We start from the raw sequence: 14,055 nt of genomic DNA, 5'->3' as shown, positions 1-14,055 counted from the left end.
GGTTGACTGATTTAACTTATATGCCACTTTCCCACATTGAGCTGTGCACAAAGCAGCTTACAGTAAACGCTGAAAACATTCAAATAGAGGACATTGGAAATACAAATATATAGACTATGTAAGAAATGCAAATATATAAAATGTCAAAAATCAACAATTTAGCAAACAGAATAAATTAAATATTACAAAAAAAAACCCAATCTAGGCTGAAGTATATAAATACAAAGCAAAAAGGATAGATAGCCAACAATAAAGTTTCTGCTACTGGTCTTGCTGCACTCTCCTGCACAAATCCTGTTCAAATGATCAGTAACTTGTGCTCCATAAGTCATCACTGTTTCCCATTCCATTGCCCGAAGGCAACTGCAGCCATTTTTCCAGGGTTTGTGTGTGTAAAGTACATGCATGAGTGTACAAAACTAGATCTGTTGAGTAAGTGGCAGTGAAGCCTGGGCAGCAAATCTACCAAGCTGGGTAGACGTGGTCCCCAAGACATTTGTACCATGCCTACTCTTCCATTATGGCTGACCTGGTGTCCAGGCATCAATTTTCAACCCAGAGCAAAAACAACTATTCCTGAAAAACAGCAGCAGCAGCAACAACAATAACCCATAGCAATGGTTCATATTTAGGAAGAAAGACTAGAGAGAAAAACTTCCTGGTTCATTCGCTGGTGAAGAAGTGATTGCTGCCCCAAAGGGCAAGAGCAAAACCAGAAATTCAGCATTTGAGAGTAGCTGTGATTCGGTAGTAGTGTTTGTACCCAAAATCAAAGAAGAAATGACAGCAGAATTAATGATTTAGTCAGATCTTACTTAATGCCCCACCCCACCCACCAGTTTGTTTTTAAAAATAAATATGATGGGGAAGAAGCACCGATAAGCACCATCGTTTTTATTCAGGAGCTGGGCTTGTGGTTTAGAGAGTACAAGTTACACCAGCCCTGCAAAATAGTTCAGTGTTGGACCCTTTTTGTTGGGTAATGTATGACAGCCCTGCAATTTAGTCCTGTAATAATTCTATTATTTGTACCCCACCCATCTGACTGGGTTGCCCCAGCCACTCTGGGAGTCTTCCAGCAAATTATCAAACCAAAGTAAAACATCACATATTAAAAAAACTTTCCTATACAGGGTTCACATTCAGATATCTTCTCAAAGTCAGATAGTTGTTTATCTCCTTTACATCTGATGGGAGCACATTCCAAAGGGCGGGCACCATCACCAAGAAGGCCCTCTGCCTGGTTCCCTGTATCTTCACTTCTTGCAGTGAGGGAACTACCAGGAGGCCCTCAGAGCTGGTCAGCACCAACACTTTGAATTGTGCTCGGAAACATACTGGGAGCCAATGCAGGTCTCTCAGGACCAGTGTTACATGGTCCTGGCAGCCACTCCCAGTCACTAGTCTAGCTGCTGCATTCTGGATTGGTTGTAATTTCCAAGTCACCTTCAAGGTAGCCCCACGAAGAGCGCATTGTAGTAGTCCAAGCGGGAGATAACCAGAGCAGGTACCCCTCTAGTGAAACAGTGCGCAGGCAGGTAGGGTCTCAGCTGGTGTACCAGATGGAGCTGGTAGACAGCCGCCCTGGACTCAGAATTAACCTGTGCCTCCATGGACAGCTATGAGTCCAAAATGACACCAAGGCTATGCACCTCGTCCTTTAGGGTACGGTTGCCATATGTCCTCTTTTTCCAGGACATGCCCTCTTTTCATGGGTAGAGTCGTCATAGCGATCCATAGTTAAAAGTAGAAGTCAGCAAATGTGTCCTCTTTTTTGCTCTTCAAAATATGGCAACCCTACTTTAGGGGCACAGTTACCCTCTTGAGGACCAGGGGCTCCACACCTGCCCTCCCCGAGTCCCCCAGAAACAGTACTTCTGTCTTGTCAGGATTTAACCTCAATCTGTTGAACGCCATCTGTGTAAAACCTTTACAGGAGATCTTGAAGTCCTTATTAGACCCCAATAGTGAAGGCGGTTCTGTTAAACTTTGAACCACCTGAGAGAGTCTCCTGGAACTGTTTTCTGTGGATGCAATAGAGGTGGCGAATAAATTTTCTTCGCTATCGCCACTAGGTAGGCTCTCACCCGTTGAGGTCTCACCTGTGTTTGGTCTGATATGAAATGAGTTTTTCACCACCAGCATTCTAGCCTTCTCAGTGATGACTCAGCCCTGGGGAAAACCTTGAGGCCATCTGGGGTCCATGCAATTGAGAGGGCACTTTGGAGCCAGACAGTTGATAGCCCTGTTTAACTCTGCATTCCATCAGGCCACCAGGGAATCAGCTGAGAGGCCATCAACCTGGGAAAATTCATTCCCTACCACTTTCTGGAAGCCATTTGGATCCATTAAGTGGTGGGGGTGGGCCATTCAAATCTGTCACCCCTCCCTGTGGAAAGGAAGGGTCGCAGAAAAGTCTAGTTGCACCAGGAAGTGATCTGACCATGGCACTTCTTTTGTTCTACTGGAACTTAGTGTTAAATCACCCAAGTCCACAGAGGAAAATGTCAAATATAAGGCGTGTCCATGACTATTGAGTAGGGTCAGATTTATGCAAGGAGAGACCCATGGAGGCCATGCTTTCCACAATGTCTCAAGCAGCCCCTTGTATGGTCAAGTTGGCATGGAGGTTAAAATCCCCTAGGACAGAGGTTTTCAACCTTTTTGAGTCCATGGCTCCCTTGACCAGGTGCATTCTTTCTGTGGCACCCCTGTGGAGCCCAGTTATGTCACCCCTTGCCTGCAGAGCTGATCGCCTCTCACCCTTTTTAAAACACCTCCCCTCATCCTCCTCTCCTCTTCTCCTTGGGATTCCTCCGCGTAGCTGCTGCTGCTGCCATACCTGGTCTCTGAGCTGCTCCCCCGCCCTGCCCCAGAGGCATCATTCGCCTGCCGAGCTTATAGCCAGGGCTGCTGCAATAAACAGGTGTGCAAGGTCGCAGCACCCCTGACCATCATTCAAGGCACCCCAGGGTGCCAGAGCACACTGGTTGAAAACCATTGCCCCAGGACCACCAGGTTAAATGTCAACAGGAGAACACCCAGCAGGACCTGAAGCAACTCAGGCAGGGGATCTTTGGTGCAGCAGGGAGGTTGGTACACCAATAGGAATCCTGTACTGCCCCTATTGCCCAAATTCCAGAACTAGTGTTATATAATCCAGATATATACAGGTAAAGGTACCCCTGACCATTAGGTCCAATCGTGAACGACTTTGGGGTTGCACGCTTATCTCGCTCTATAGGCAAGGGAGCCAGCATTTGTCCACAGACAGTTTTTCCGGGTCTTGTGGCCAGCATGACCAATCCGCTTCTGGCAAACCAGAGCAGCTCATGGAAATGCCGTTTACCTTCCCGCCGGAGCAGTACCTATTTATCTACTTGCACTTTGACGTGCTTTTGAACTGCTAGGTGGGCAGGAAATCTAGATATGTAATTAGATATGTAATTAGATATATAATCTAATTGCCAAATGTCACCTTAAACCTATGTTAGTCGCCACAGTGGAATGTCTAGGTGGCATTTCCCCACCACAACTGGAATTTGTTGCTGTTGTTAGTTTCATTTCTATAGCATTTTATATTTTAAAGAACAAATCTCAAAGTGGTTTACAGCACATTAAAACCTCAAATAAAACAATCCAGAATAAAACAAATTCAAGCTCCAAGGAAACTATTTCAGATCCTTATCTGAGTGACATTTTGTTCTTCCCATTCACCAACCTGGCATCTAGAGGTCTCCACATGGTCACTGTTGGACCTGCCAGTTGCAAAATGTGCCCAGCACTTGGCTAATTTCTAACACTGTTCTAGAACATGCACTCAGAGAACTGGGTCTCCTTAATAGGACACCTGATGAAAACTGAAGGCTTCCTAAAAACCACTGAATCCACCTCTCCCTACCCACATGACCTGGGCTGCTGTGTGTAAGAGAAACCTGGTGGACAAGCGGCAACAAGAACAGGCCCATCTGCTTCATCCAACCAAGTCTCTGCTACATGTGCCTGGTCAGTTCCCCCAGCCATGATCAAGTCATGGATGGCACTGGTCTTCTTGGTCATTGACCTGGCGCTGCAGAGCAGCACTTTAAAGTCATGTGGGACACCCTTGTTGACACCTGTATCCTTCTGGGATAGCCTTCAGATAGTGACTAAACCTGCCTCCTTGCTAATGCCATGTTTTGGTCCTAGTGCAGCTCCTGCTGCTGACCAGAGTCACTGAGATTGGGTGTCCCATTTCTCCCATCCTAGTGGTACCTGCCCCATCCATAATATTGGCTAGCCTTGTGTTGTTATCCAGTCCGCTGTTGTGTGGTTTTGGTTTTTAAGGAAATGCTGGGGGAGGGGGTAATTCCCACCCCCAAAAAATTCTCACATATGTTAGGGCAGGCTCTGTTTAATTTGACACAAGGTTTGCTATGACAAGGATTATAACTGCCTGTTTTCTATTTTGCGATAATTGCCTGGGAAGTTGGTGTCGTATCATGTATGGCTGGTGGAGTTATTTAGAGGAGGAGGAGGAGGAATGATGAGTGGGAGGAAGTCTGGGTCAGTGAGACTGGTAAACAGGATGGTAGGCAGATGGTATGTTGTGACTTCAATGCGCTGCACACTGTTTGGAGGAAGTGAGTTTGGGTTGCACTTTGGCATGCTATTGGGTAGGCTGAGCCGAAGTTGGGTAATGACTTTGTTTGAATGTAAGCAAGATAGCGTTTGAAGATCCTTTCTGAGAAAGGAATGTACTTTGTTTTGAGGCCATGGAAGTGGGTGTGGAGGACACAAGTCTAAATAGGATGTCGGTGATTGGGATAAATGGCAGCTGTGCTTCACTCCCTGGAAAACAAAGGATGTATCACAATCCAGTTTGTTTCTGGAAGTATTTTATGTAGTGGTGCAGTTGTTTGTGAGGACAGGTGCATTTTGTACTTGAGAGTGGAGTAAGTACAGTGGTACCTCGGGTTAAGTACTTAATTCATTCCAGAGGTCCGTACTTAACCTGAAACTGTTCTTAACCTGAAGCACCACTTTAGCTAATGGGGCCTCCTGCTGCTGACGCACCACTGGAGCACAATTTCTGTTCTCATCCTCAAGCAAAGTTCTTAACCTGAAGCAATATTTCTGGGTTAGCGGAGTCTGTAACCTGAAGCATATGTAACCCGAGGTACCACTGTATTTGTATTTAAAAGTTGCAAATGTGCAATGCAGGGACATTTTTAATTGATGGAAAGGCTTTTAATTTATTGGTTTAACCAGTTTAAACACTCTTTAAGGACTAAATCCTGATTAACAAACACAATAAGAATTACTTTTGAGCAAAAACAGGATTTGTGCATAAGTTGCGAGTTATCAGTATCTGAAAAGAAGTTAACATCTCCTGTCTTAACTGGGTAGGTCGTACTTCCGTCAATATTGTGTCAAAAGTATTTTGTCCATGACGAGCTGTTTAAGGAGCATTGCACTCAGAAGAATTAGTTATCCCACAGAACTACCTCTGGAAAGTGGCACAAGGGCTGTGCCACACAGTTTTTCCCACACCCTATCAGGGTGACCACATCTGGGATGTTGCAAGAACTTAATTACTGCTGAACTTTTTCCAAGCTGTGCCTTCCACTGCCTACTGTCTCATTACCCAAGGATCAGAGAACACACACCCTGGGAGTCAGGAATATGACAGCTTCCTTGGAAAAGGGAAAAACCTTGCCAGAGTCCTCTCCGCCCCCCCCCCCCCCGCCCAGCTGTTTGCAAAGTTAAGATGCTGGAAGCCTCATTTTCTGCTGGGGATCATGTAGATTGTTATTCAGCCCACCCGCCCGCCCGATCGCCCGCAGAGAAAGATGCTTGCAGCAATGATTCACCTTTCCTTTGCAAACAGTTGGGGGAAGGAGGAGTCCTGGTGGGCTTCTCCTGTTCTTGAAGGAGTGATGTCTGCCACCCGCTGTGCGCTGGCGCATGTCTAGAGTCTGCAATCCTCACACGGAACGGTATCGTTCAAAACAAACTGGCCTCCTCTTAATATAGCCAATGTACCTGAGAAAATACTATATTTAACAAAAGTGTGGGGGGGGGGATCCCATCTTTATTTAAAAATGCCTCAGTCCACGAGAGGGCCATGTGCCCACTTGCTAGTTGCTACACTCCTTCCTCCTCCTCCTCCTCCTCCTCCTCCTCCTCCTCCTCTTCTTTTAAAAGTTTAATACAGAAAATCTATTTGATATTTATTAAACCTAGTTTCTCCAGTTACAGTTTTGCACTGTACAAAGCATTTTAATGACACAGTAGTTAAAAAGATCTTTACAAATTGAATTGTGATACCCTTTTCTCCAAATATTTAATTGCCATAAATTTGTTTAAAAATACACATTAAACGCATATTTCAGACACTAAACTTTCTATAATCTCAATACCACAAAATACATAGATATACTATACAGGGGGGGGGAATCTAGTTAGTATATAATACTTTGCTCACCATTAACATACGTGAAATGCACATACTGACTTAGAAATCCTAATTTGGAGCCCCAAAGTACCCTTTTGAAATTTCAAATATTTTGCAAAGTAAAGGGGGGGTTCTTCCTCTTCTGAACATTGGGGCTCCATAGGGCCTATACATTCTGGAAATAATGGAAATGTTTAGAATTGGATGCATTTTAGTTTGGCAAATGTAACCTTGATAACTGGGGGTGGAGTCAACTCTGTCTCCACTCATGTTATTTTTAACATATTTAAAGTAGTTAAAAACTCCACTGCTAATCATAGAGTCCCAAGATGGTTGATGCAGGAGAGCTACTCCCTCAAGGACTTGAGTCCCAAGCCATGTAGGGCTTTCTGTGCTAGTGCTAACACTTTGAATTGGGCTCAGTAGCTCACTGGCAGCCAGGGCAGAGCTTTTGCAGCTGGCAAGATACGGTCCATTTGGGCTGCTCCAATGACCAACCTAGCAGCCTTATTCTTGTGTAGTTGCATGGGTAGGGTATAAATAAAATTAGTAGTAGTGATAGTAGTAGTAGTAGTACTTTCTTGTGATGATTCCTACCACATAGGTAGGCATTGAACCACTGTGCAGAGCCTCTGACTTCCATTCCTTTGAGTTGTTCCAAAAGGGCACCATGATCAAAAACTATTGTGAGGCTGAGAATTTCCAAAATGGTACTCCGGTCAAAGCCGCAAGCAAACTAAGCTTGTGGCTTGTGGGTGACTATTCTGTCTGCATCTCTTCATCTTCCATGTAGGCTTCCAAGAAGCATTGCCATAGTTCAAGGACACATTCCAGGCAGCTGAAAGCTCTCAAGGAGGGCCCAGAAGATGACCATATGGATTGTGGCTTGGGGAGAGTCCCAAGGGCCAGGATAGACAGGATTGGAGGGCTACATATGACCCGCGGTCCCCAACCCCTGGTCTATACCAACAGAAGGAACATAGAACTGACCAAAGACACTTCTCTGCCCGAGGCGAATGACAAAATGGGCCCCTTTCTGCCTCCCACATACAGCAGCTGATTGGACTAGTAGCTGAATCTTAATTCAACACTAATGATAGGACAGAGGCAGCAGGTATGGGGCGGGGAGCAATACACGCTGTGAAAGATCTACAGCTCTCTCCTCCAACAGAAGGGAATGGCTGAGGAGTGACTGTCTTCAACACCTGCCTCACCTTGCCCAATGGTAGGGTGGGTGGGCCCTGAAGGGTAGGGCTTGTCTTATTGTTCCCTTTTCGTTTACAAGAACTAGACCACATTCTTAGTCCTCAAGCGGGTATTCGCCAGCAAGAAACAAACCTGGGGGGCATTGTGGGAGGGGGACACTAAAAAGGTATGGTAAAGGACCCCTGGGTGGTTAGGTTCAGTCAAAGGTGACTCTGGGGTTGCGGTGCTCACCTTGTTTCAGGCCAAGGGAGCCGGCGTTCGTCCGCAGACAGCTTTCCAGGTCATGCGACCAGCATGACTAAACCGCTTCTGGTGCCAAAATGTTTCCAAAACTGAAATGTAAGGTCAAGCAGGCACCATAAAATGAAAATGCCATGGTGTGGAGATGGTGGGGGGTAGGAGGGTTCTGGACTTTGTTTATTGACAGCTAGTACCTGTACATACAGGGACACGGGTGGTGCTGTGGTCTAAACCACAGAGCCTAGGACTTGCCGATCAGAAGGTCGGCAGTTTGAATCCCTGCGATGGGGTGAGCTCCCGTTGCTCTGTCCCTGCTCCTGCCAACCTAGCAGTTCGAAAGCACGTCAAAGTGCAAGTAGATAAATAGGTACCGCTCCGATGGGAAGCTAAACGGTGTTTCCGTGCACTGCTTTGGTTCGCCAGAAGCGGCTTAGTCATGCTGGCCACATGACCCGGAAGCTGTACCCCGGCTCCCTCAACCAGTAAAGCGAGATGAGCGCCGCAACCCCAGAGTCGTTCATGACTGGACCTAACAGTCAGGTGTCCTTTACATTTTACCTTTTTTTACCTATACATCCAGGGCGAAGATGCTTGGAGAGGGAGGGGGGTTTTGCCCTCTTAAAACGGCCCTCTTGCTTCCAAACACAGTGCCTGTGAGGAGGGATGGCCAAGTCTCAAAAGCATGAGCTCTTCCCCCCCCCCCCCCCCGCTGGCTTAACTCTTTTGTCAATTCAGAGAGAGAGGGGGGAGAACATTTGAAAGAGCTGGTGGGCAGTTTCTTTGGTGGGTTCCTTCCATTATTCACCTTGTCTTGTTTTCCTTTAGTCCCTCCTGGCCTTAAATCTGTGTTTGCTTGCTCCCAGCCTTCCCTTTCTCAGTCAATCAGTCCCATCCTCCTTATTTTAAAATAATAATTGTTGTCTGAGTCTTATCTTAGTTTTCCATTTTGAACCTGTTTTCATGGGCACAGATGTTTTCTCCTGGGTTGTGCATGTCTGTTAGCAGTTCTTCCCACAGCTTGTCTTTCCATTAGTGCTGCTTTACGGCCCTGCCTGTTTCCATCCAGTCTCCCTTACCCTTCTTGCCCAGTACCCAGCCTTGCAGCTTCTCCAGTCCTTTCCTAATTCATCATTTCCCATCCTTCCTTGTAGTAGTTTTAAAAGCAAAATGGCTGTTCGTTGTCTGTGTGTTTTCTACCTTAACTGTAGCTTTGCCTTGTGTATGTTATGTGCATTGGGTAAATCTTGCATGTGTGCACCCACCATTGTACGAGCAAGCACATCGCAGCATCACACACTGAACATAGCACAGAATGAAATGATAATAAATCAAGGCACCTGTCTGGCAGCACCGTGGTGCCAACAGAGGCACAAGCGGCAGAGGTGCTGGCAGCAGCAGAAGCACCACTGGCCAGACCGGTTCTCTCCCAGTCAGGCTAGTTCATCCGCCTGCTCCTGTTGGGGGGGGGGGCTGCCTACCTAAGTTACCTGAATAGCCCCTTTCTGCCAAAGCAACATCTTACCTGCTCCTGTGTAAGTTGCCCCAGTAGCGGTCCAGATCCAATGCTGCCTGTCTAGGCTGTACCAGTCACCTAAGACCACAAAGAGTTGGGGGCAACAGTCCCTCAGTGGGGAGGGTGTTCCGCATGTGGGTCCTGTGTTTAAAGCGCAGGCAGGTCAGTATGGAAGAAGGGGGTCTGCTCCTTGCAGATTTTGGTCCTAGGCCATTTGGGCTTTAAGCATCAAAGTCAGCCTTGGAGCCACCACCATCCCTGCGCCTCTTGGGCATCCCTGACTGGGTGCTACAGGGGAGCTGATTCATTGGCCTATTAGCTTTGGTAGCTTAATGCAGCCTCCACGTTCAGGGCTAGTGTACTTCAGAATGTCGCTTTCTTGGGTGGGTGGGAAGAACACGGGCAGTTATATCATTTCATGCCTGTCTCAGGGACCTCTGGGGTCAGGAAAAAATGCTTGGCCTGCAGAGGCAGCTGCTGCATGGCTACCTACCTGTCCCCCATGTTGGGTATCATTGTGATGTGCCTTCTATTTCTGCTATGGCCAGCTGCCTCACAGACTTCCTACTCCCTTGCTATCTCTTCCTCTGGGCTCAAGGAAGTCCATGTGCCCCACAACCACCCCTTTCCAATGGATCTTCTTCTTAAAGGACAGGGCCTTGAGTCAAAAGACTTTTGAATAGCCCTTTCTCCTCCCTCACTACCCACTGACCCACCCATCACAAGCCCTGGAGGTAAAGGACTCCCTCACCCAGCAACAGTGGGGGGTGCCACCCCTAGCAGACAGCCTCACCATCATTTCTTCTCAACTGCTTCCTGGCTCTACAGCCTCACACCTCAATGCCCCAGCTGCATGCCTCTACTGCCAGACTAAGTTGGCAACCACAGCTGCCTGCCTCTGGTCTCCAGGACTGGAGAAATCAGCTTGCAGAGCCAGCTGTGCCGCATGCCTGTCCGGCTGCCCCCACCCCCACAAAGATCTCCATCTCCAAGGCTGCTATTTGCCTAACCTCCCCCTCCCTCCTGGCCTACCTGCATTGCTGCCTGAGTCACCTCCTTCTCTGCCGCCTGTTGTCTTCCTGATGGCCACCCAGACCCACCCGCTTGTCTGCCAGGGGCGAGCTACCTGCCACTGTGCTAACCCTCACTTGCCCAAAATCTCAGCACTCTCTGTGCGTGCACGATGTGTTGTTGTTGTCAATTTCCCTGGGCCGTTTGGTGTGGCTGTTCATGGCTCATCAGATCTGATTCAGAGCCTGCCACCTGGGCTCCTGCCGCCTGCCTGCTTCCAGTGGTCTGCCTCAGTTGTCGAGAGCATTTGGCATTGGAAACTTCAACTGCCTGGCTGATGGCCTCCCACCCCCACCCCACCCCAAGCCAAGCTGGCCAACCTCCCTGCACCTTGTGTGTCTGGGGCCACCCTGACATAGAGTCCTGTTATTTAGTCAGAGCCATCTTTCCCATTGGTCTTAGTGGTGCATCACGCCAGGGCGCTAGCCTCTCAGGGGCGCCCTAGCGAGTGGGGGAGCTGCACGGCTTTGCCAGCAGCCTTCCCTTTCCCTGCATGCCCACCAGCTGCGCCCTGCCACCTATATGGCTGGCGGGCCTGCAGCTTCCTTCCCAAGCCTCCGCAGGCGGAGAGCGATCCCTGCAGAGGCTTAGGATGGAAGCTGTATCTTCATCTGTAAAGACAGCCCTGCTCCTGGTCATTGTCCTTCTCCTGCTTCCTGGAGAAAGGCGGTGCGAAGCCCTCCCATGCTGCCTTCTCGGGCGCCACCACGCTGGGGATCAGGGCGGTGGGGTAGGCAGAGGACATTTTCCACCACCCCCTCCCTTGTTTTGGAGATGCCGGGGGGGGGGCGCCGGAGGGATCTTTGCACCACGGTGCCGGATATCCTTAAGACAGCCCTGTGTTTAGTGTTCCACTTCCAGGTACTTCCTTGGGGGGTGGGATTTTACGTGCTGCAGTTCCTCATGGGTCCTCCTTTCTCACAGTCATGCTGAGTGTTGACCAGGAGACTGCTGGCACCGCTCTGCCCCCAGCCCCCAGTCTTGCAGGGCCATGAGGATCCCTTGTGCTGTGGTTTTTCCATCTCTGCTGCCCCATGTCAGCCTTCTTCCTTGGTCTCCCTCTGTGGTGCCAGCTGCCTGCTGCTCTCTCCCTCTCTCGCTACCAGCCCCCTCTTCCTTCCCTAGGGCCGGGGAAATTGGTGTGCCAACCAAGACTGCTAGGCAGGTAGGCTGGTTGCAGGAACCCCATATTTGCCTCGTCTAGTCCACTGTGTCCACTGTGCTCATCCCAGTATGATTGCTGGTGCTGCTACTGCCTCCTAGAATTTAGGGCCTGGAATCAAAATAGACATTCCTATTTTCTCTCTCTCATTTTACTGCTGCTGGCAACATTTTGCCCCGTATATGACAGGGTCCCTCTCACATTGAAAAAGGGACTCTGTTAATTCTTTCTTTCCCAACACCACTGCTGCTGACAATAATCTGCCCCTTATAAGACAGGGATTTGAGTAAGAAGCCTCCCATGTTATTTTTCTGTGCATATCTGCCTATCAGATAAGGCAAGTCAGTGGGGTTTCCAAGGATTAGTGGTGGTTTTCTGGATTGCAGTTCAGATTCAGTGGTTGGGCTGGGGCGAATCTGTATTACTGAATCAAGTGGGGGCACAACAATTTGCACTGCCTTCATTTTAATGCTCCAAAATGCTGTTTAAATGCTAAGGCTGCAGTCCTGGATGCACTTACTTAGGAGTAAAGCCCATTGAACTCAATGGGTGCTACTTCTGAGTAGACTTGGATAGACTTGTGCTGTATGTATAATTATTAACCATTTACAGCAGGGATTGCAAGTCAGTTTATTTACATCCATCTCCAGATGTTCTTCCCCCTTATTGTAGCATGTGTGAAACAGTGATAAAGTGAATCTTCCCTCCTGTTAGCAGTTGACTTCTTGGGGAAGAAAAGGACAGGTGGTGTCTCCTGGAAGGAGAACTTGGAATAGTGGGTCTCTGCTTGGTACAGCACAATAATTAAGTTGTGATTATCTATTCCAAAGTGTTGTTTGCAGAACCTATGAGGTAGGCACAGGTGCCTTCAGTCAGATCCCTGCCCCAGTTCTGCTTATACTCTGGGTGCCTTTGGACAGTGGCTGTGGGTCACTTGCAGGTCATTCAAATGCAGTTCTTATGTGTTCACATCAGCTTCATTCCCTCATTCATTCATTCATTCATTCATTCATGCATTTCCCAGATTTTTGTATATATACATAACGTATTTTCCATTACAAGTCAATTCTCTTAGGACTTCCCAGTCCATTCCTCCATGGCATTCTATTTTTTTAAAAAAGCTTAATTCCCATTTTATTACTCTTCCACCATTTGGAATCCACACCAGAGTTTGGCCTAATGTATCCAGGCTGTGCTTATTTTGTATACCTGTGTGCGCACACTTAAAAAAAAAAAATCACTCAAAGATCATGAGAAAAAAACATTGCCGGCCTTAGTTATCATGTCTCATAATGGGGAAAATGGGAGGGGAGGGGTAATAGCCATTTCCATTTGGTTTTTAAAAATAATAAATACATACATACATACATACATACATACATACATACGTCTTGCATAAGAGTAGTATTTAGCTATTTTAACTGTTTGATTTTCTGGGACGGAGTGAGTGGAAATGTAAAATTAAAAAATGGGATATCGGATGGTCCCTTGTAACTGTTAGCAAAACAGCCAGCTGCACAACCATTTTCATTTATTTCTTCCCCCGAAAAAGAAGCCCTGGTGCCACTCCTCATGTAGGAATTAATGAGATCTAATTGCTGGCTGGCAGAAAAAAAAGTTATGCCTGAACAGCACAGAGATTTAGAGGAGACTCCCTAAAACACGTCCGGGTGTTTTTGCATGAAGTGCCGTAGCTCACGGGCGGGGAGCCTGCGGCCCCCTATATTCTATACCATTGCTATACCATTGCCCCCCAGACCAGTGTGCCTGCCCACCTGTGTTGATGATGCCACCTTCCCATTTGTGTGCAATGCTGGCCTTAAAAAAAAAAAAATCATCCCTATGGCAGTGTTGGCAAAACCTGCTTCATGGTATGACTTGTGCAGTTTGGATAGCACTGTTGCCATTGTGTAGGGTGTATAGGGTTGTTTTTGTGTGTGTGTGAAGAGAGACAGACAGAGAGAGAGAGAGAGAGAGAGAGAGAGAGAGAGAGAGAGAGAGAGAGCGCATAATACTGGTGTTTGGGTGTGTTCTTAAAGAGCAGCTGTGCTTTCCTCATTCTCGTGTTAGGTATACTGGCATAGCTGTCAACGTTTCCCTTTTTTTAAGGGAAATTTCCTTATTCCGAATAGGATTCCTCTCAGGAAAAGGGAAAAGTTGACAGCTATGATATGCAGGAGCACACAGACATTTCTGTGAATGAAAGCTCACCCCATAGACTTAGTACGTGGCATAGTTTGCATTTATGGCTCTTTGTCTCTCTGGGATGGCGCTGCCTGCCCACCAGGAGTGCATGGGGACGTTGTAGCTGCCCCCCCCCCGGCCTTTCTGCATCCCTGGCAGCGATTGCGAGTCTTCCTGTGGTGACTAAGGAGCAGAGCAGTGGGAGGTGCGGCTTCCGACAGGGTCGGGCGGGCGTGGCCAGTC

At 47.7% G+C, this 14,055-nt stretch overlaps 1 protein-coding gene across 6 annotated transcripts in view; it reads left to right on the top strand.

The window, feature by feature from the left end:
* PCDH1 (protocadherin 1) overlaps positions 1-14,055 on the top strand; it is a 79,308-nt gene that overhangs the window by 10,014 nt on the left and 55,239 nt on the right. The window lies entirely within an intron of this gene.

The sequence above is a fragment of the Podarcis muralis genome, chromosome 8 (genome assembly GCF_964188315.1).
Source record: "Podarcis muralis chromosome 8, rPodMur119.hap1.1, whole genome shotgun sequence".
Taxonomy (NCBI): domain Eukaryota; kingdom Metazoa; phylum Chordata; class Lepidosauria; order Squamata; family Lacertidae; genus Podarcis; species Podarcis muralis.
This window is presented reverse-complemented; position numbering and strand designations above follow the sequence as displayed.